This window comes from Podarcis muralis, chromosome 1, assembly GCF_964188315.1.
Source record: "Podarcis muralis chromosome 1, rPodMur119.hap1.1, whole genome shotgun sequence".
NCBI lineage: Eukaryota > Metazoa > Chordata > Lepidosauria > Squamata > Lacertidae > Podarcis > Podarcis muralis.
The window spans coordinates 34,736,277-34,759,332 of record NC_135655.1 but is presented as its reverse complement, the minus strand read 5'-3'; the positions used below and the strand labels follow the sequence as shown (position 1 = coordinate 34,759,332).

Sequence of the window (23,056 nt, the reverse complement as noted above, 5' to 3'; positions counted from 1 at the left end):
CTGGTTCGCCAGAAGTGGCTTAGTCATGCTGGCCACATGACCCGGAAGCTGTACGCCGGCACCCTTGGCCAATAAAGCGAGATGAGCGCCGCAACCCCAGAGTCGGTCACGACTGGACCTAATGGTCAAGGGTCCCTTTACCTTTACCTTTATCTAACGAATGTGCATCATCAGCTCACTTGGACAATGGAACTTCTGCCCTCTCCTCCCCCTATGGCCCAGAACAGATCTGAGGAGGACATATGGCACTGCACTAATGCATTGACTGTCTGAATAGATGCATGGAGGATAGAGACACTGGCATGTGGCCCACATGAGGGAATGTGGCCTTTGGGGTTGAAAACTCTTCCCCAGCCTTGACTTACTTACATGGCTGGGCAAAGGGAAAGGAAACGTTCCATTGCCCCCACAGACTGTGGCGACCATGGTCTGCCTCCATGGCAGAGGCAGTATGCTTTTGAATTAACAGTTGCTAGAACTCTCAGGAGGGAAGAGTTTTCTTGTGTTAGGGTCCTACTTGCAGGTCTCCTACAGACATTTGCTTGGCTACTGTGAGAACAGAATACTGGACTAGGTGGGCAATTGTCATAATCTAGCATGTTCTTACGCTCAAATTGCAGGTGCCAGCCCCTTGTTTACAAATGCATAGCTCGCATTTGTCAAGCACATGCATGGTGTGTGTGTATATTGTTTCAAGTAGGGAGGGGAAACCCTTTCAGTTTAAAATTTTTGTCAGAGCCACACCCTTAACAGATGTAATACTTAGGCAATATTGATATGGTACGGTAGTTTGCTCCAGATTCATCACTATCTTGTAACTAGATCTGTCGGTGGCAGAGCAGGGGGACCTAAATGCCAGATTCATCGGTTCACTGAAAAAGGCATATGGCGTCTATACAACTGAAGCTATTGTGCAATTGAAGCTACCATGATACTTTATAAATACCCAACTGGCAACTAATCTTTCTGGAACTACTGCCCCAACAAAGTCTATGGAAGAAAAAAAACCACAAGGTATAATTCAACATAATGCTTGCCAAAAAGAACAATCTCCCCTCCCCCTGGGCACTGTTCTGGGGGTTCTTTATCCCCGCCCCCCGGGGCTGATATGGTATCAGCATGCCAGAGCCTCTCATCAAAAATTTAACTTGTTCAAAATGAGCTGTTTTTATGCTTTCTACCCAAATTCAGCATGGACCCTCCCCAGTCTTTCCTCTCTTACGCTACCAAGTTTCAAAGTAGTCTGTTGAACCATTTCTAACTATAAACCATAGAAGCTACTCTCCCCACCACCACTATTTTATTCATTATAATGGCAGAATGAGATTCAGCTGACTCAGCTTTAACATGGGGCCACAGCTGTCACCTATAATTTGTATGGTATTTTAAAAGAAATTGGTACCTGGAACAGGGGCATCCAACATTTATTCTAGTGGCTTACAGAATGAGCATTTGCAGAAGCTGTAATCATTTGCATAGCACCTTTCAGAGATCCGTTGTGCCAACAAATTTGCTTGTATATTCTTTGTTATGTCTGCAAATTGTGTACATACTCGCTAATGTCTGCATATGTCTGATTAACATTTGTCAATCTGTTCTCTGCTAAGTAACAACTATAATTTCAGTTACCAACATCTTTTGATAGCAGTGTAACCAAAAGCACTTGCATCCATCAAAAGACTTGTGTCTCCACTTGCAGACATCCCCACTGAAATGGAAAGAAGTGACCCATGTCCCCATAGAAGCACTGGATTTTGTCATGGCAGCAAAGAGAAAGAGGCTTTCTATAAGCCATCCAGCAAATGAGAGTGACATCATGCAATGCCAGTCAGGGTGTATGAGCACAGCAGCTGGCAGTCCATCATGTTTACAGAGAGAAGGACAGGGAATTAAAAGTTATTGATTTTGCTGCTGTTGTGCAGCATCCTAAACCACAAGCGAAAGCTTTGATTTTCTCCCCCACCCCCTTTCTTTCTTTTTCAATATGGTTGGCTTCATCAGAAATCTTATTGGGAGTGTAACTGAGCCAACGAGAGGATTGGACTCTGCTGTTTAACTACTTCATTGCACGCTAATGTACCGATTCTTTCAGGCTAAGTGCACCTTTAGTGCTAGTCTTGCAAGGCGGTGTTTCCTCTGAGTTGCCAGAGGAACGGTGAAGCTTCAGATAACATAGCCTTCTGCTGCTGCAGCATACAGGTCTTTCTGAAGAGAACTAAGCTTTGAAGAGCCATATTTTAAGAAGCCAGTGTGCTTACCATTTGGTCTCCATGGAACTAAAAGAACTGTGTGGTTTTCTGATTTTATCTTTTGTCATGTATTGGCACCATACTGGTATCACGCCTAAGTAAGTCCAAGGGGGAAATACGAGCCAATTTGGAGTTTTGTCCCCTTGGTAACTTACTGGAATTGTTGTGTTTTGAGAAGTCAAAATTTGGGATTGGTAGCAATAATTTCTTGAGTAATGCTGTTTGTTTGTTTGTTTGTTTGTTTGTTTGTTTGTTTGTTTTTAAAAAAGTGAAAGCAACATCATTTTCTCTTAGTGCACATACCTGGATTGTACAGCTGACATGTTAAGAAACCTAGTTCTTGAGCTTCTTCCCAACACACTATCTTATACACTTTTACATGAAAAACTACAGGGCACAGGTGTTGATTCCACGGTAGCTACTCTTCAGAAGTTCTGGTGAAATGAAGGAGCAGGTTGCTGATTCTGACAAGTCATTCTAGTGACTTGGCAGTGGCAGCTATAAAGTTTGCTTTCCCATCCACTTCCCTGTGCTGCTTATTCAGCCACATTAGAACCAAAGAGCAGGCTGAGTTATTAGCATGTCTGAAAACACCATCCATGGGAGCATACATAACAATTTTGCATATTTGCTCTGCTCCAGGTGGAGTCCACCTGCCTCAGACTCTACTTCTCGGTCTAATCCAGATGGCAGAATTTTTGAAATCTAAAGTTGGCTCCCTAACTTCTCAGGCTAAAGTTGACTTGATTAACTTCACAGATACTAGTTAGGTTTGTTGAGGTTCCTCCCATTGCTGTTAAGGAAAATCTGGTGCACGTGCTCCCCTTATCTTGCACCTGCATGCCTTGTGATTAATGTTTAATGGTCACTAACCTGGCAACCAGCCAAGTAGGTCACTGTGATCTGGCAACCGGCCAAGGGTGTGGTCATTCTTGAATATATTAAGAGGGGGCTGTAGAGTAGATTGCCTCTTTGCTTTGCTGCAAGGAAGCTCTGCCAGATTGATACTGAACTCTGTGCTGTATGTATGCTGAGAGTTGCACTTGCTTTGCATTTGAAACCTGCACCTTCTACTAGGGTTCTAGTGGAAGCCTGTATATATAGTGAAACTGCCTTAATGCTTTGGACCTGTCAGTAAAGGACTGGCATCTGGCTGAATTTCCTCTAGCACAAAACTGCACTGCCACAAACCTACACGCTTGGCACATGCTATACGCCAGCAAGGTTTGCATTGTAAGCTCTCATTAAGGAACTTTCAAATGGTACTTGTGTGAGATGGAATACGAACGAGAGATTGCAGCCATATAAAACAGATTGAATGTGAGATGTAAAGAGAGGGTGGAATCGAGGATAAAGCCAAAGTGTTACAGAGCAGGTGGTGATGTTGGCAGTGGATACAGAGAGTACCGCTGCAGCAGGAAGGTAAACGGCGTTTCCGTTCACTCTGGCTCCTGTCATGGTGTTCTGTTACACCAGAAGCAGTGTACAGTGATACCTCGGGTTAAGTACTTAATTTGTAACTAATGGGGCCTCCTGCTGCTGCCGTGCCGCCAGAGCACAATTTCTGTTCTCATCCTGAAGCAAAGTTCTTAACCCGAAGCACTATTTCTGGGTTAGCGGAGTCTGTAACCTGAAGCGTATGTAACCCAAGGTACCACTGTAGTCATGGTGGCCACATGACCCAGAAAGCTGTCAGTGGACAAACACCAGCTCCCTCAGCCTTAAGTGAGATTAGCAGCACATTCCATAGTCACCTTTGACTGGACTTAACCGTCCAGGGACCTTTTATCTTGGATATAGAGGGTAGAGACAAAAGGGTTTCGTAGAAAGATCAGAACTTCAGTCCTGGACATACTGACTTTGCTCGACAATCATATTGCAGCTGGAGTCTCCCTCTTCTCACATAAGGTAAAGTCAGAACAAACAATGGACTTCAGTGCAATGGAAGCAGAGCAAGGAGCAGGCAGTATTTAGGAAACTGTAGCATGGTGTATTCAGGTTCAAGCAGATCATGTCAGCACCCTGGAAAGCTCCTAGTGAGGTTGGACTGGCTGGAATCATTGCAGTGAATGGAAGAATGTAGTCTCAACAGAGAGCTGATACTAGTGCTTTTTTTGGTTAAAAAAATAGCAATAAAGAAGTGCTGGTATACTCATTTACTAATAAAAGTACTGTGGGTTCCAGCACAAAATGGATTCCATGGGCAGCAAAGAAAGAAGTGATGGTAATCTATACTGGTGTGTACTGTCAGGGGGGGAAAGTCCTGCCTGAAACCAACTAAGGCTTTATAAAGGTAGGCAAATTGGTCTACCTTTGGCATGGGAGAAGTTATTGAAGGATCCTAATGGAAAGAGTAGGCTGTTCTTCATGCTCTAACGGATAGAGTAGGCTGTACTTCATGCTTATCAGGCTTCAACACAGATGGAGGTAGAGTTAGCTGTGTATTATCAGTCTGTCGGTGGTACTTAAAAGTGTGCTGGTGAATAGCAGGGCTTGACCACAGATCCTGGGAAGAGCTGGGAAACAGAGGAAGAAGCCTGTTCCTTGTGGAAACATTGAACAATTACTAGAACAAACCAATCAATGAGAATGCAGGCCGAGCAGAGATTGTTGGATTTGGCAGTGAGGAGACAGTTTAGTGGAGTGCATAAAGTGGAGGCCAGATTGTAGCGGGTCAAGAAATAAATTGGAGGAAAGTTGAAACAGTGGTATCACACGCCTGTCATTTTTAGATAGAGAACTTCACATAATTTTTATTTCAAATTATCATCACCGTATGTTCATAAGGGTCGGAGGGCAGTTGCCTATCATGGGATTGTCCATTCATCCACCATTGTGATATTCAAAGCAGAAATATTTTGTATGTATCTGCAGTAAATTTGTGGAACAGAGTTAGTAGTGTCTTGAAAGCCAACAGATCTATTCTGTTAATTTTGCAGATAATGATCCTGGAATAAGTTAATAAATAATAACCAATTTTTCTACAATGTTATATTGAGCTATACCCTAAGGAAACAATTCAGCAAAGTGATGCACTTTTAAAGCCCACTGAGTTGCAGTCAACTAACCTTTACTCAGAGTAGACCCACTAAAATTAATTAGCCAGCTAGCCATATCCATTAATTTAAAAGGGTCTATTCTGACCAGTGCTGAATGCAACCCATAAATTTCATTGTGGGTGAGAGAGCACATGTTTAACTCTCCCATTGAAATAAATGACATTTAAAAGTGCTGAACTTCAGACCATGCCCTCATTTTTTTTCAGATTTGGGCCACTTGAGCATAAAGGTACACTCTTGTGTTTTAAAAGTAGTGCATTTATTATATACCTTTCACCATTAGCTGCAAAATAACAAAGGTAATACCTATAACTCAAGGTTAATCTGTAACATTTATAAATGATTTTAAAAATATAAACAGATTTGGAAATCATCCTAGCAAAGAAGCAAAGATATCTTATGTAATGCTACCTTAGCCTGTTATCATGGTGATTTGTAATGGTTTCTAAATATCAGAGGTGTAGTTGCAGTCGTGTCTAACACTGACCTTCCCACTTCACATGAGTGAATTTGTAAGGATCTACATGTAGGTGTTTAGATGTTTCACTGCTTCAGTCTGACATAAACTAATGATGTAGCCTGCTAAACATGGTGACATGATTAAACAGTGATGTTAATTAGTGGCTTCTGTGAGAGACTTGATCCCTTTTTTTTGCAGCATTCGTTATGCATGTACAAAAGTTAAGGTGACAGAAGTAGATGTTCTCTTTATAACATCTGTTAATGGCATCAGGGGTTGGGGCAGAATTAAACTGTAGAGTTAACCGTGATTGGTACATTTCTCTGTCACAGATTACCCAAAACCTGTATATTTGTGCGACAGGATATGTGGTGGGCTTTCTTTTTTTTCTTTTTTGGCAAGTAATTATAATCTGGAGTGATATGTAGTTGCCATATATTAATGATTCCATTTCAATCATATATATCTCATTCAGAGAGCTTTCGATGGGAGGAATTTTTGGAAGGGTTTAGGAAGGTTAAATCTGTGAGACATGGCTTCCATCTGGAATGCATTAGCTACAAAGATTTATTAGCCAGAGTGCCTCTGCATAATGTTCCATGGAAAGCAAAGCCCTGCATCTAATTTCCAGCATGATGTCTATATGAGGAGTGATCTTTGAAATATCATAGGTGACAATCAAGTTTGTTATAAAAAAAACGCAAATGCACAGGAATTTCACGCCAACAGTTTAAAATCTCTCATGAGGGCTGCTAAAGCAGATAGTTTGATTTGTTGACAAATGATAAACAGTAGTAATGGCAACATGCGTGACATTTTAAAACATAACTGAGTCTTTGAGCAGAAAATACACATCAGTAAAATTATCAGTATTTAATGGTTACCTAACTGAATGCAACAAGATGGTATTAATAATAATAATAATTATCCACTCCTAAGGATTTTGTCCTGAGGATAGGACTATTGATCAGTAAGGGGGTAGGAATGGTGTGGGGTGTATGTGATAGAAATCTAGGGAAATTGTATCTTACAATAGTTGTAAAGGTACAACATTTCTCGAGCATTTATTGACGATATAGCTCAGTGGTGGCCAAACTTGGCCCTCCAGCTGTTTTTGGACTACAACTCCCATCATCCCTAGCTAACAGGACCAGTGGCCAGGGATGATGGGAATTGTAGTCCCAAAACAGCTGGATGGCCATGTTTGGCTACCACTGATATAGCTGATGACATAAAGAAACAAAAGTCAGTGTACGCCCTATGGATAGGTGCAATAGGTTTTCTCTCTCTTACACACTTGTGCTTACAACATACAACAATACATTTATGATCTACAACTTCTATAGTGGATAGGACTTGCCATCTTAAGACTGACTTTATCACTTTAACACAACCATCCTTTTCCCTCCCTCTTCCATGTTTGCTTAAAGGTCTAGAGAAGAGCACTGGAGAATTCGAAAGCTTGCTTACTATTTTGTGACATTTTTGTTGGTGTGGATTTTTTCTTATAGGCCCAGTTGGCTAATTTTGCTTGTATATAAGTACTTGACTCACTTTAAAATCCACGAAGAATGAGTTGCACCTAGTGTGGATGCAGGATTTTCTTTTGAACTGCTGAGGCTCCTCAAAGGCATCCATGCATGTGACAAACAGACGCTTTTTCAAGGAACACTTGATGAATTGGGTCAAAGGTCACATTGGTATTTTCTTGGATAAGATCATAAGCTGAGTGTTTGTAAACTCTGTACTCTTGAACCCATCAATTCTATTGGAAAACCTCTCACACTGAGCTCAGTATACTATGGATCCTCTGGATTTATTGTTTTGCATTGGTATTATTTATCAAGCAGATGAAAGAATGGGGGGAACCCAGAGAATACTCGGACCATGTGCAAAATATTATTTGTATCCCTTTGACGGACGCTGGGTCAGTTAGACAAGCATTCCATATTCCATAGAACACAGTTTTGTCTCCACACTTCTGTTTCGTTTCTTGGCTTCGATCCTTTCTGTAGTTTAAGGGTGTTGGGAATTGCAGCTCTGTAAGAGGAAAACTACAGTTTCCCAGATTACTATGGGGAAACCAGGTACTTCAAATGTGCCTTGAATGTGCTTTAAATGTAATAATGTGGATATATCCAATACTTCCCCAGTCAGCCACTCTTCCCAAGAAGCTTCTCCAGTATGACACATGCAAACTACTTGATGATGGATGTTCATGTACTGGACACAACTTTACTTGTAGCTTCTGTCTTAAAACATTACAAAAAAATATTACCCTCAATCTTCATAAGCACCACAGCCTATGGCAGTTGTGTTTTTTTTAACCAATACTGACTTATGTGGGGACTGCCATGAATGGAACCTGGTGTGCAAAGGATACTGCCACATGCTGAACATGTCATGGGCTGATTTTTGACTGGCAGTGACAACCAGCTGGAAGCTGTGGTTGCAAGTGAATGTCAAAGCCAATCTCTGCCAATTTTAGCGCATCCTGACATCAGCTTTTCTGTGTCAGTTTTGACTTACGACAGACAATTCTTCCACTGGAGGAGTCCGGGGAGTGGTTAATGCCACACTGCATGAGGGAGTTAATACTCATCAATTTGAAAAAGTTGGTGGTCCAGCTTCTCCTGAGGAGGAAGCCCCTTAATCCAGAGATTTTAGAAAAAGACCACCCCATTCTCTCATATTCCCTTCCTGGGCAAGATGATTGAAAGGGTGGTGGCTGGCCAGCTTTAGATACGCCTTGAGGAAGCAGGTTACCTGGGCCCATTTCAGTCTTGTTTGGGGCCTGGTTTCAGCACCAAAACAGGATTGGTTGCCCATCTTCATTGGGATAGAGGAGGGGGAGTGTGATCCTGTAGTCATCTCATTCTTATATAAATATATATGTATATAGAGAGAGAATATTCCAGGCAAGGAAAAGTTGCGCTGACGATCACAGCTTCCTGGATTCTGAGATTGCTGTGGATTGTGGAGAGAAGTTGTTTCACCCGAACTGGGTTTGGCGTTGGCACAATTTAGAGTTGTGTCAGGACCTTATTGCAACTGGATAAGATGGTTGAGCCTCAAATATGTTAATTTTAAACTGGTGGTTCTTCATAGCCAAACGTTACATTTGTCCCAAAATGTGTTTGCTTACTAGTTTAGTGAGTGGCCTTTGTAAGACAGTGCATATTGTGTTAACATAAGCTATCCAACATGCTGACTGCTTATCAGGCAGTGCAATCAATAAGGAGTCTTTAGGTTTAAAATTAACGATCTATTGTGTTCTCCAAAAGTCAGAATCTCTCAAAGTTGTCTTTGTTGTCTCTCATTTTCCTCAAGAGAATAAACAAAGCATAATAAATCATCGTGGGCACAAAGTAAACAAAATACCTAGCAAAGCCTTGAATAAGACATAAGCCACAAATTTTCAGCATTAAGTAGCTTCATTATTTTGTAGCTGCACACAGCACAGAGTGTAAAAAAGACCCACATTTTTTAATCTGCTGGATTCAAATCTGTGTTGCACCTAAGTGATGCAGCTTAGCTTTAACAATTTCTAAACTGCTCAATCTTTGCAGTTGCCCTCAAATAGCTTCAAAATGTAGGAAATCTCCCTTGGGCAATTCACTGGGTGACCCATGTTAGATTAAGGCCACACATGCACCCAACAAATAGGTGGTCACCTGTATAGAGGAATCTTGCCTCTTTTTTATATGATTATCAAAGCAGTCAGTAATAGCCATCTGCTCAGCAGGGAGATTTTCGTTCATAGGAACTTGAGTGTAGTTCTCCACAGCCTGTGACAATTTTTAGTCTAGTGCAACAGAAATAGAATGTGTATAAAGAACCAAAAGCAGTGTTGAAAAATATATATTGAAAAGGACTAAATGTTCAATTTTCTCTAATGGGCACCTATAAATATATTTAGAGATGCACTTACATGGGGAGGGAGGGGCTATAAAACATAAATCTCTTCCCAAAATACTTGCCTGGGTGAGATTTACACACGGTGAGATTTACTTCCAGGTAAGCATGCATAGGATTGTAAATTAAAGATTTGGGTCTCAATGTGTTTCTGCATCCTTGCTTTAAATAAACTGGGGACTAAGAAAACCATCCCCTCCCCACAAGCTAACTCCCTTTTAATAGACTGAGAGTATGTGCCTTGATAAGGCCATAAAAGCCTTTTTTTTATACTACGGAGCAGAAGGTGTTATGCTGAGTAAAAGGCATGGAATGCTTGAATGAGCTGCTTGCCTGCTCTCTTAGTAAACTTGACATGCTGACTCCTTCTGTAAGTTTCTGATCTATGATAATCCATGAAAATCCCATCCAAACAGTGCTCTCAAAAGTGTAGTACCTGATCACCTTTGTTTTTTAAAGGGCTGGTGACCTATTAGCAGGTTTGTCCATTCCTTGCCAGCATCAGCTTGGCAGCCCTCCAGCAGGTGAAAAGGTTAAACTTCAGACTGCAAAGCCAGAAAGGTACAAGAGAAAGAGAAAAGAGAGTGTAATGTTTAAGGAAAGGACACTTCAAAACCAGTTATATTCAGTCACTTGACAAAATAATAAAGGAGATGTCCTGAGTCGTCTTACCACGGCCATTTCTGCAAGTCTGTTGTATATAAAACATGCATTGGTGTTTGATGTGTAGTGAATCGCTACATCATCTCTTAATTTAGTGCTCTTGCTTGGGGGATATTGCATCTTTTGCAGAAAGCACTGCATTTATTTGTACCTGGGAATATTGGTTACTTTCCTCAGATATCAATCATTGTCAATGTCATTGCATTGTGGAATGTTGTCATGGGGATATCACGGACACCACTTAAGAGTTTATGACACAATTAGTGACCAGCGACTCAGTTCCTCCCAGCTCTTCAATAATATTTATTAAGGTGCAACCCTATGCACATTTACTTTGATTAAGAAAAAATGAATTTGGTGGCATTTTACCTCTGAACATAAGATTCTGCTGCTGGCTCTTCAAACTTTGAATCTTACTTTCAGAATATAGGTATACAGGCAACTCCCGGTTTAGGTGCATCTGATATGTGCGCAACTGTGCGCACCACACACACAGCGCCGAACCCAGAAGTGACCCGGAAATATCATAATGACCTCATTAAAAGGGCGGCATGGAGGTAGGGGCAGAATGGAGTGTTTTCTGGCTTTCTCAACGGGTGTTCAATTCCATGCAATTTCATGCAAGCATGCAATGATCTGGAATTCAACCTCTGCACAAAAAGGGAGTTGCCTATATAGCATTGGATCCTGTTTGACTGTTCTGTGAACAGAATGGCTCCTTCCATACATGGAAGATGCTGAGATCTACTGGAAACTTCCTGCTGGATGACTGGTCAGGAGCCAATTTTCACCTCTCAAGCTGCTCTGGAAAGCCTCTCAGCCCTCCAGAGCAGCTTTTGGGGAGGCACGGGGCGGTATAGCTGGAATGAAGATTGGCAAAAATCACATCTGCATCCTTTTCTCCACTGTCACTGGAAGTCTACTAAGTACAGCTCAGGATCTGACCTATAGTTGTTTGTGAGCTGTACAACCCTTTGTCACACATGTAGCATGGTTCCCCCCCTTTTATCTTCTTGCTTATGAGAGATTGTTAGGCTTATTATGTTTTTTTAAGTGCTCCTCTGCTTTACAACACATGCACAGAAATGAGAGCAAAACTGTTCAGTATTCCTTTAAGGATTGCTGAGACCAGGGCCAGATTTAGGTTTGATGAGAGGTCCTAAGCTACTGAAAGTAATGGGGCCCTTTATATGTCCAGCTGTCCTTTGTCAACGACAAATTGTCGCTGTTTTTCATGTTGAATATATGCGATATGGTAATTTATGGACCTATTAGGTATATAAAGCCATTTGCACATGTTGCCATGCAGCCAGTCCATGCACAATGTAGGCACCCTATATATAGAAATGAGCAAACCAGGGATATTTTAGGGAGCAGGCTAGCAGGCGGGGCCCATTACTAATATCATAGGAGCCTACACAACACAAAACACTGTTGCTGTATTTAGGTTTTATTTTATTTGTTTTTTATCTTATATTTTGGAAAAGTACATCCAGTTGTTGTTTTTCCTTAATTTTTGGGGGGCCCCCAAGAGAGTGGGGGCCTAAGCTATAGCTTGTTTAGCTTATACGTAAATCCGGCACTGACTGAGACACAAACTTGTGTCAGTTTTGTCCAGTACAGTGGTACCTCGGGTTACATACGCTTCAGGTTACATACGCTTCAGGTTACAGACTCCGCTAACCCAGAAATAGTGCTTCAGGTTAAGAACTTTGCTTCAGGATGAGAACAGAAATCGTGCTCTGGCGGCGTGGCAGCAGCAGGAGGCCCCATTAGCTAAAGTGGTGTTTCAGGTTAAGAGCAGTTTCAGGTAAAGTATGGACCTCTGGAACGAATTAAGTACTTAACCCAAGGTACCACTGTAGTTGGAAGTGCAAGAGAATAGCATTTTAAGTGACTCTGAATAGCAGTTGCAGGGAATCGCAGGTGGAGAGAAAGTGCTGTTGTACACAGCTTCTGCTTACACACCTTCCAAGGGAGTCTTGTTGTCCACTGTCAGAGATCAGGGTGTTCGGCCTGCTGCGCCTTTGGCCTGATTCAGCAGGGCCCTTATGTTCTTATTGTGTGTAAAAGGCCCCAGGGTATATGACCCACTAGAAACAAAACGGCACATGATTTAACAGGGAAGGAAACGTGCAACAATACAAGTCTCCCAGTGTTGTGTAATGAAAATGGCCTTGTTAGCCTTGTATTCTGTGGCTTTTATACATATTGAATTGTTTTGGCATATCTTTAAATCATTTAGCAGAAACTATTTTTTTTAATGATAATAAGCTTGTTATGTTTCAGTAGTTATGCATTCCGCAGCCCTCACACAGGAAAGTATGATGATGTCAGTACACTTGCCAGTTGAGACCTTTCGAAACCAAGAGGGTGTTTTTTTATGATATTTTTAATTTGTAGATATCCTGAAATTGATTTTTGTTGAGTTGATAACAGCCGTGGAACTCCCTCAAGGAATTAGAAGGCTCATTAGAAGAGAGTTACTGAATGGTATAAATAGCTTTTTAAAACCAGCCAAGGCAAAATACCATTTGATTATTCAAAGGGGATTTTTTTTTTTAAGAAGAAGACTACTAATCGGTATCAGATTCAAACTACTTCTGTAATCTGTTCCCAGTTAGGATCTAAAATGTTATTTTCATTATTCATGCATTTAATTAGTATATGTAGTGATCAAGAATGTTTGAAATCAAGGGATGTTGGGTCATGGAACAGTCTAAGCTAACTCCACCCCATGCTCCAAAATTAGATTTAGCCTTAGCCTTATTACTGCATTGTTTGCAAGGTTCCAAGAAATATGGTTGGATGCACAGAACTGTGAGTGGAAATCTACTAATGCAACAGACATTTCTTTCTCCTACCCATACCATAAACACCTGTAGCACCCTCAAAATTGCTCCTGAGGGCCAAGGAACCTCTAGAACCGTGGTTCCCAACATGGGACACATGCCCCACAGGGGGGCAATTCGAGAATGACTTTAGACCAAGTTAATGGCCTTTTATGCTTCCTCCACATGAGTAGGAGTTCACTTTTTGATAATAAGAATTATATGTTATGGGGTGGGCATCAGGATTTTAGAGATCCTTAGGTGGGGCATAGCCAAAAAAAGGTTGGGAACCACTGCTCTAGAACAACATGTAATGGGCACAGAATGGGCACAGTGGGATGGAAAATCAGGGCAATTTGATGAAACTGCCTCCCACAAGTGAAAGGGCCTTTCCAGTCATGCAAGAGTATGGATGAATTTTGGTCCCTCTCTGTTTTTCATTTTTCTAATCAAGTTCAGCCTGCTGCATTTCCATGTCAGTTTGTTTGTGTGGAAATTTTGAGATTTGCATACTAAAATTTGCATATTACGAGAAATGAGCTGTTAACACCAAAATGTTTTTTAAAAATCCCACTGGTTCCAGTGGGTATACTCTAAGCCTAACTTAGGTGAGATCTCCAGATCTCCACTCACAGATAGATTTCCACTCACAGTTCTGTGCATCCAACCATCATAGTTATATTCACAAACAAATTTAAACCCACAAAATCAAATGTTATAAATGTCTAAATTACAATTTAGACTACGGGTACATTGACCCGGAAGCTGTCTGCGGACAACCCCAGAGTCGGTCACGGCTGGACCTAATGGTTAGGGGTCCCTTTACCTTTACATTAGCACTCTGCAGCTTCCTTTATTCACTTTTAGACTGGTTTCCAATTTCCAGAGTGGACTGGAGGACATTCAGTGAACTGGACCGAATAGGCCTCAGAACCAACCTTCCATGTGTGCTGCACAAGTGTACATTGCACAAGGCAGTTTTCCAATGACCACAGTGCTTAGGCAGCAGGAGAAATGCAGATACAGTGGTGCCCCGCAAGACGAATGCCTCGCAAGACGAAAAACTTGCTAGACGAAAGGGTTTTCCGTTTTTTGAGTCGTTCCGCAAGACGAATTTCCCTATGGACTTGCTTCGCAAGACGAAACGTCTTGCGAGTTCTTGCGAGTTTGTTTCCTTTTTCTTAAAGCCGCTAAGCCGTTAATAGCCGCTAAGCCGCTAATAGCTGTGCTTCGCAAGACGAAAAAACCGCAAGACGAAGAGACTCGCGTAACGGATTAATTTCGTTTTGCGAGGCACCACTGTAGTGATTGTAGATCTGAGAGTTCAGTTACACACACTGGAGGTCCATTTGGTCCATAAGGAGATATTAGTCTGGTTGTCAGTAATCAACATTCATACATACTGTGAATTACCAGGTCCTTTTTTCTTTTCAGGATTGCAGGCGGGCATGCTTCTCTGTTCTTATACAGAATCATGTTAATAAGAAAAACATTTTGTTCTTGTTATAAACAGAATAAAGTTTGATGCAATTTCTCCAAAGAAGTACGCTTTGTCTGGACTTTGGCCAGATAATTGGATGGAAGAGTCATATTACGAAGAGTGAACAGGAAACATGAAGTTCACATTCAGTCCCTACTCATTGTAATTCACTTTATGGTGACTTGCTTAATAGCAGAATATATATCATTTCTACTGCTATCCTTCATGCATTTAAACTGTAATATCCTTTCCTCAATGGCTGCTTGTCAATTTCAGCGATCTAAATTTGATTTCATAAATTAACTAGCCAATTAAGTTTAGAGTTATGATTAGAATCAGAAGCAAAAGCAAATAAATATTAATCTACCACCCTGAACTTTTTAAAATCAACACAGGCTCCTAGAATATTGGTGGTGATATTTGGCCAGCTTAATTTTCTCTGTCCATTTAGTATTTGATAACAAAAAATGCCCGACCACCATAACTGTTGTCTGTGGTGATTTGACACAAAAAACCTAGATTAAACCAAAGTCTCTGGGACGCATACTTTGCTATATTTACTCTTCCAAAATGATCAGGTAATGTCAGACAATCTGAAAATAAGCTGCTATTTATTACCAGGGCCGCCCAACACACAACTGAACTGTTGTCATTTATCACATCCACCTAAATTTCAGGAGATCTGTGAGTGCAGGGGAAGAATGGTTGAGCCTAAAGGACTGAGAATGGTACTTGGTTGGGGTGCATAAGAATAAGGAATGAGGGAAACAGGAGGCATTTATAAGAGGGAGTGGAGGGAGGCTTTCTCACACCTATGAGCCTAGAATTAAATGCAGACAGTTCAGCATTTCTGATGGGTGCATTATATGCAAGATCTTTCTAGTAATCGGTCCCTTACCTATGGAATTAACAGGGACACGGGTGGCACTGTGGGTTAAACCACAGAGCCTAGGACTTGCCAATCAGAAGATCGGCAGTTCGAATCCCCACGACGGGGTGAGCTCCCGTTGCTCGGTCCCTGCTCCTGCCAACCTAGCAGTTCGAAAGCACGTCAAAGTGCAAGTAGATAAATAGGTACCGCTCTGGCGGGAAGGTAAACGGCGTTTCTGAACGCTGCTCTGGTTTGCCAGAAGCGGCTTAGTTATGTTGGCCACATGACCCGGATGCTGTACGCCGACTCCCTCGGCCAATAAAGTGAGATGAGCGCCGCAGCCCCAGAGTCGGTCACGACTGGACCTAACGGTCAGGGGTCCCTTTACCTTTATCTACCTACGAAATTCTCTCCCTGGAAAAAGTATGTATGGCCTCATTTCCACCTGCCTTTAAAATGGAGACCTTAAAAACAGAGATAGTAAAAGCATCTCTGTTTCACTCAGTTGTTGTGTTGCTGCTTTTAATTTGGTCATTTTAATTACACTTAAAGTTTAGTTCTTTGTTTTAAAATTGTGTTTAAAATTTTGTGGATGAGGGTCCCTCTGCTTTTTTTTTTTTTTTTAAAGGGTGGTTTTGTACTTCTGCCAACATTGGGTTCCCCTTATGCAAGCTTGTGCTTCCATCTTCTGCTGCCTTTGGGCCCCATTTCTTTTGGTACATGGACCCCAAACGCATTAGAAGGAATGATAAATATGTATGTAATACATTGTCTATTCAGTGTAGTACCTCTTTCTTTGTGAACTATCATTATTGTGAATTTCATCGCACACATTGAGTCTGTGCAGGCTCAATGAAGTAAGATGAAGTGTGCAAGGGTTTCCTCCCCCAGTTATGCCTTCACTTTGGTTAGCCACTCTCACTATCGATCTTTGTTTATAATTCTGTATATTCTGGAACTGTCCTTGAATGCATTCACACTTTATGGAAAAATGACTCTTAAAATATTGGTGTCAATGTCATCAATTGCTGTTTTCTCTACATTTCTCTCTCTCCTTTTATTACTCAAGCATTTTAGATCTTGAAGGCATACACCACACAGTGCCATGGCATCGCAAAATCTGAACACATCAGCAAATGTCACCCAAGTGTCATCTCTTTGCATCACAACAGCAGTTCATTTTTCAGAAATGACAGTGATGCTTGCACTGGATAAGGATCGGAACGGGTTATAGTTCCAGATCTTAATTACATCAGGCATAGGGTTTGGGAAGAGCATTCTTCCTCATGGGAAAGGGCGGGGGAGAGCAAAGCTAAATTTGGCCATTCAAAGCTCTATGCATCCTTGTTTTATCTAGAGATAATAGGATTAAGTTACGCTAGGGGACTTCCATGACCAAAAGTGCCTTGCTGCCTTCAGCAGGGGTCTAATAAGGATAGATATAATTGGGTAAATAGTGAATAAGAATGAAGAAGAAAACAGCATAAGCAGAATGGTTCTTACTAAATGATGACAAATTGGACTCCATCCAATCTCAGTAGACTTGGATAAAACACAGCACCCGATGCTGAATGGCAAGATTTAACATCTCTTTCCACTTGCCTAAATTTGATGCTGGTAAACAAGGCCCATTTTAAGACTGTTGAAATAGGGTTAAAGAAGCACACTAAATTAAATGCATAAAGAGAAACACAGCATGAATCACACTTTCATTCCCTGACCCACATCCATTTGCAGAACTTAGCCTATTAACAGTTAAAACACTTATATTTACTTTTTTTTCTCAACTCAGAGGAAAACTAATTCATAGCATACTGCCCCAGAGGAATTATTAATTAGCTCCCTCATCGGCATAGATTGTGTAATTTGTATAATCTATTTAAATAAAATTCCCTTATTTATTCCATTTTGTGTCAGGTCTTTTTTTTTTTTTTAAAGTGTGATTAGTAAGAATTTATCAAACTGTGGTGTCAAAAAACCCAAAGCTGTCCGGTCCTTCTCTGATTTATGTCTATCAGGATAGGCTTCCTAGAGAGAGAGAGAGAGAGAGATCCATTTAATCCTTCTTATTTTTATGATATGCCCAAATGCCACTGATTAAGGGTGAAAAGACCAGCTGATAAGGCGTAAGTGCCACTCCACTGGCAGAGCCCATGGTGTGCCCATGAAAATCTCCATGCATGTAGATAACCCACCACAGTGGTGAGGTAACAGAGTGTTCCAGGGGTGTATTGAGGGTAGCTGATGAACCACAATATCTCTCCTCATTCCCTTAACATGCCCTCAAAAGCAGCCCCTATGTATGCCAACCTCAATCCTGCAGTCACCTACTTGGGAGTAAGTCTTGCTGTGCTTCTGAGTAGACATGCATAGGGGTGCAATATATGTATTTAAATCGTTTATACCACACCTTTTGGTATAAAAATTCCCTTGTTTACATTTGATGTGAGAAGCAGATTTGGGTGAGACCCTGGATGAAACTGTTTGCAATAAAATCTGGTACACTAAGCCATATTCCTCTGTATAGGCCCATATGCAAGAGAACTCCCTGAAAACAGTACATAGGTGGTGCTGTACACCTGTGCGACTAACATCCATTCAGAACATGAATGATCATATTTGTTGGAGGGGTTGTGGTGCTGTTGGCACATACTGGCACATGTGGTGGGTTTGTCCCCATGTGGCTACTTTCTGGGCACAAATTCTTAAACAAATTGGAATCATTATTGGCTGTCCGGTGACCTTAGATCCCAAATTATGTCTTTGCTTTTCCTCCTCAGGATTTAATGCTGAGCTGCATTTAAAACCTTTGGTAATTTTCCTTTTGCGTTTGCTGCCACTTGCAGGGCTTTTGAGACACACATGAACAAGCAACATACGAAACTACTTATCCCAATGAGCTATGACTTTATTTGAAATTATTTATAGCAGATGTCTTTGTTTGACAGATTGGTTTGTCCCTTTAACCCTCCCCTGCTTAACAGGATGGCATTCCTCCTTATCATTTTTTACCTTATGCCTCTCTCTCTGCTTTGTACTTACTTTGGTTATCAATGAAGCCATCTGGGGGCTGGTTTTGTTTTGTTTTTATGTTTAGTGTTATTGTATTATGATTTACTAGCGTTGCTGTCCTTTTTAAGTTTTAATAATAAAAAGGTATTTTTTTAAAAAAAAATAAAAACTGAGGGGCGGGGTTATCCCTTTTGCTGCCAACTTTAACTGGGCCATTTTTCATTGAATTTATCTGAAATTTGGGTAGATGGACTCTCTCACCCAGTGGGTGCCTGACAGGACAAACCATTATTTTCCCAGAGAATGTCTTCTATCCTAACTATAATGCCACCCCTGTGACTCTGTAATACACTAAGATTGCAATTCTATAAACACTAAGTGTAAATTCTTAGTATAAGTTCTTAAAGTTTATTTATTTTTATATGTTGGAAGCTGCCCAGGGTGGCTGGGGCAACCCAGTAAGATGCGTTGGTTTTAAATAGTAAAATTATCATTATGGAATGGGACGTCCCTATTTCCATCGGAGAAATGTTGGAGGGTATGCTACATTAGTAGTTGTAGTGGTAGTAGTAAATATTTACTTTTCCCCTGATAGGACTAAATGCAACTTATATATAAAAACAAGAATCACTAAAAACATAGAAAAAACAATAATTAATAGACAATTAAACATATGTATCCAGTTTAAAACATAGAAATAATTACATTAAAAACAGCATGGCAGTAACCCTTTCATTAAAAGCAGCCAATTCCCCAAATCCCATTGGAACAAGATGGTCTTCACCTACCAGCAGAAGGACAACAAGAAGGGAGTCAGTCGAGCTTCTCTAGGGAGGGAGTTCCAGAATCTGGGATCATCCACCATGTCCCCACCAATATTGTCTGTATGTGTAGTGGGACGAAGAGAAGGGCCTTCTCTGAAGATCTCAAAACCCAGGCATGTTCATATGAGGGAATATGGTCTTTCAGATAGCTTAGACCTGATTCTATGATTCCATACCCAGCATTTTGAATTGGGCCCGGAAGCTGGCCAGTAGCCAGTGGAGTTGTTCTAGCAAGGCGTGTGTCACTGTGGCCAAATCAGACATCTCAAGGAACCTGCTTTTGTGTCCAGGAGATTCCTGCTGCCAAGTCTCTCTCCCTGTTGGCAGTCCTCTTGCAAGCAAGAGACCAACTGGATCAGCCCATAATTGTGCTGTATGTAAATATGCAGCATCTCTTTGAGTGAATATGCTACCGTGAGCCAGAATATAATCCTCTGCTGCATTTGTAAGCTGGTTCACACATCTGAAAGTAGTGTGTGGGCAGGAAATAGGCAGAAAGGCATTGTATAAAGCTACAGGGAGCAATTGAATTACATGGAGAATAGGTTGCAACAAGCAACAGATTGAAGATTCCTTTGGATAAAAAAAATAAGGATCCTCTCTTAACGGAGAGAACTGGGAAATGTGAGTCTGAGCACGAGCAAGTTAAAAGTATAATTAGCAGCGCCAGAGTGAAATACAGAACATGAAGTTGCAGAGAATAGTTCAGCAAACAATACGGTATTTGTCAAATATATTTGCAGAAGACAGAAAGTAAGAGAGAAAATTAGTTCACGCAAAAATGAGAGTGGGGAATTGGAGACAGACCGATCCAGAAATAGCAGACTTCTTTCCATCTTCACTAAGTATTTTACTGGCATGTGAATCATCCCGTTAAAGGGAACTACTAATGGATCATCTGGTCCAACACACTGTTTAGTAAATTGCTTTGAAGATCTGGCATTAAAGATGAAAGCATGCTGTGGTTTGCCATTCCAGCCTACAAAGAAACAAATATTTACAGTTCTACGTTTTGCACTTCCCTTCTTAATTGATGTGTGATACCTTATATTTATGTGCAATTTGCCTTTGATTGCTTATGATTTTATAGTGCCCAGTTCTGCAGTCTGTTTCATAGTGGGGGCAGGGAGGCAGGAACAGCTGGCAGATTTCCAGTCTGTGTTGCACCGCACTGGGAGCTTAAATGCTGGTGAAGAAGCAAGCCACACATACCACAACTTTTCCTAAGAGCTGTCACAGTAGCTTAGGCATCTTAACAATGACTTTAGCCTAGGTCTCCTAGCAGTAACACAACTGTGTACTGGCAAAAAGCTGTCACAAGAGGATATTTGGTTATTTTTAGGTGCCATTTTTCTGGTGTACACAAGAATGTGTGAATGTGATGAACAGGGGCTTGAGGACACTCATCAGAGAGCCAGGATTGGCTGCAGCTGCTTTCTGATTGGACACCGGGGAACATACCTTGTTTTGTAGCTGATTTTTCCCTTGGACCACTTGAATATTGGTGGGTGTTGGCAGGCAACTTAAATTATATTTCTGCCCATTGCCCCATTATAATGTAGTGTGCTAGATGCTGTACAATTTTAAATTGCATATTTATTACTTATTTATTTTGTATATTGTATTTTATTGTATTATAATTTGAATTCCATATAATTCAAATCAGAATACAATATAAATAATAAAATAAGCAATGCAAATTAAATTAGAAATCAATATGAATATTTAATGCTGTAGATGTGCCTGTTGTGTTAAACTTCTTAATTCTAGCCTCCCATTAACTTTGCTGCTAATCCTCTCAACTCCTTTCAAGGCTTAATAAGAATGTGAAAGGATGGAGAAATTTGTTCTTTTCTCGCCACCAGTAAAAGCGATAGTGTCTTAATTCTAGCCTCCCATCAACTTCATGAGATAAAAGATATCAAAGATTCAGACTACATGAACGAAGCTTGCAGACTACTGGTGGTCCACAGACCCCAGTTTGGGAACCTCTTTTATAGCGGATGACACACAAACAAGTACGGCAACACAGGCAATTAATACATCGCTAAACATAGGTGTTGGTCCAGCCTATTAGGAGTCTACTGTTATTGGATTTCTTTCAACCAGGAATAAGTTGCAGCATCTGCCTGTTCCAGAGTGGAAATTGGGGGAGGGGATCTTTTGGAGTTATGGACATTTTAGTTAAGATCATAAAAAGAGCCTCCTGGATCAGGCCAGCGGTCCATCTAGTCCAGCATCCTGTTCTCCCCATGGCCAACCAGAAGTCTATGCTCACAAGCAGGACCTGCTTACGATAGCACCCTCCGCACCTGCTGATTGGAGGAACTGCTTTTCAGAAGCACATTGCCTCTTCACAGTGGAGGCATCGAATTCATTCTCTCCCACACTCCTAGTGAAAATTCCTTTTAAAGGGATCTGGGTCAGGGGCAGCAATGGGTTTACTGTTTCCTGGAGCCAGACTGGTGCTAGTGCAGCAAAAAACCAAAACCCCAAAACGGTGATTTTCTGGCTCCCAGTTTCTATCCTGGCCAGGAGTAGTCAGCAGGGCTGTGGATGTTGCGTTGCATCTGCCACTATGTGCCATTCAGCCCCAGTTTGGATTGATCTGTGACACAATAGGTAGCAACTGCACCAGTATATATTAGAGTGCATTGCTGATCATGCCAGGGTTGCAGATTCAATCCCTGTATGTGGCAGCTGCATATTCCTGCATTTCAAAGGGTTGGACTGGATGATCCTCAGGGTCCCTTCCAAGCCTACGATTCTATGATTCTAATATGATCTTAAATGTGGAAATCAATCAGATATTTGCAGATTTAACCCACTCATCAATTGTGTTTGATTTTTTTGTTGTTGAAAGTATATAATAATCTGCATCTGCAATCTTACTTTTAACCATAGGATATATTTTCTACAAAAGATAGCCAAGTGCTGGTGTTATAATAGCAAAATGTTATTCAGTGCCCAGAATTAGAAAATCGGGATCTATCTAAAAATAACACAGTATGTTATCTCTACAGGCTCACACAGTAATGTTATAACAGTTGTACACCTTTGAAAAATTATTTTGAAAGGAATTGCATAGGAGAATTACATGCTGTAAATAGCATTGCAGCATTTTATTTGCTCTACCATTTCAAATGCATTTTAGTAGATGGTATTCCACTTGCTTATTTAGTAATTCCTGAGTTCAGCTGCATTTTATTCCAAAATCTGAAACATAGATACTTGCAATTTCACGTGCAGAAAACATATTATAAATTGGTTTGCTTCAGAATGGGACAGAATATTAGATTGCACAGTTACCTGCTGAGTAGTACACACTTGTTTTGTAATGCTGTTTTATGAGTAAGAGATTGAAACCGAACATGTGCTTTCAATTCTATACCTTGACATTGTTGATCTGTTTTTATTGATTTCTCTCATCTGGTCAAATATGGTGGTCTCTGTGTGTTTTATAAATGATTATATAGTGGAATTTGGCAATGGAGAAGCTTTAATTATGTGTGGTTCATCCAAAGCATCTTAGTTTTTCAGCAGGCTTGGGTGAAATGGTTGACTGAGTGTTTCTGCTGTTCATAATTCAGAAAGAAGTTCTCTTTGTATAGGGCAAAGCCGGAATAATCAAGGATTATGGATTATGTGTCTGTATCTCAGCCTTACTAAAGACAGTGACTTTCCCTGCATTT

At 40.9% G+C, this 23,056-nt stretch overlaps 1 protein-coding gene across 13 annotated transcripts in view; it reads left to right on the top strand.

Moving 5' to 3' along the window:
- Positions 1 to 23,056, top strand: part of NPAS3 (neuronal PAS domain protein 3) — a 625,682-nt gene that overhangs the window by 325,975 nt on the left and 276,651 nt on the right. The window lies entirely within an intron of this gene.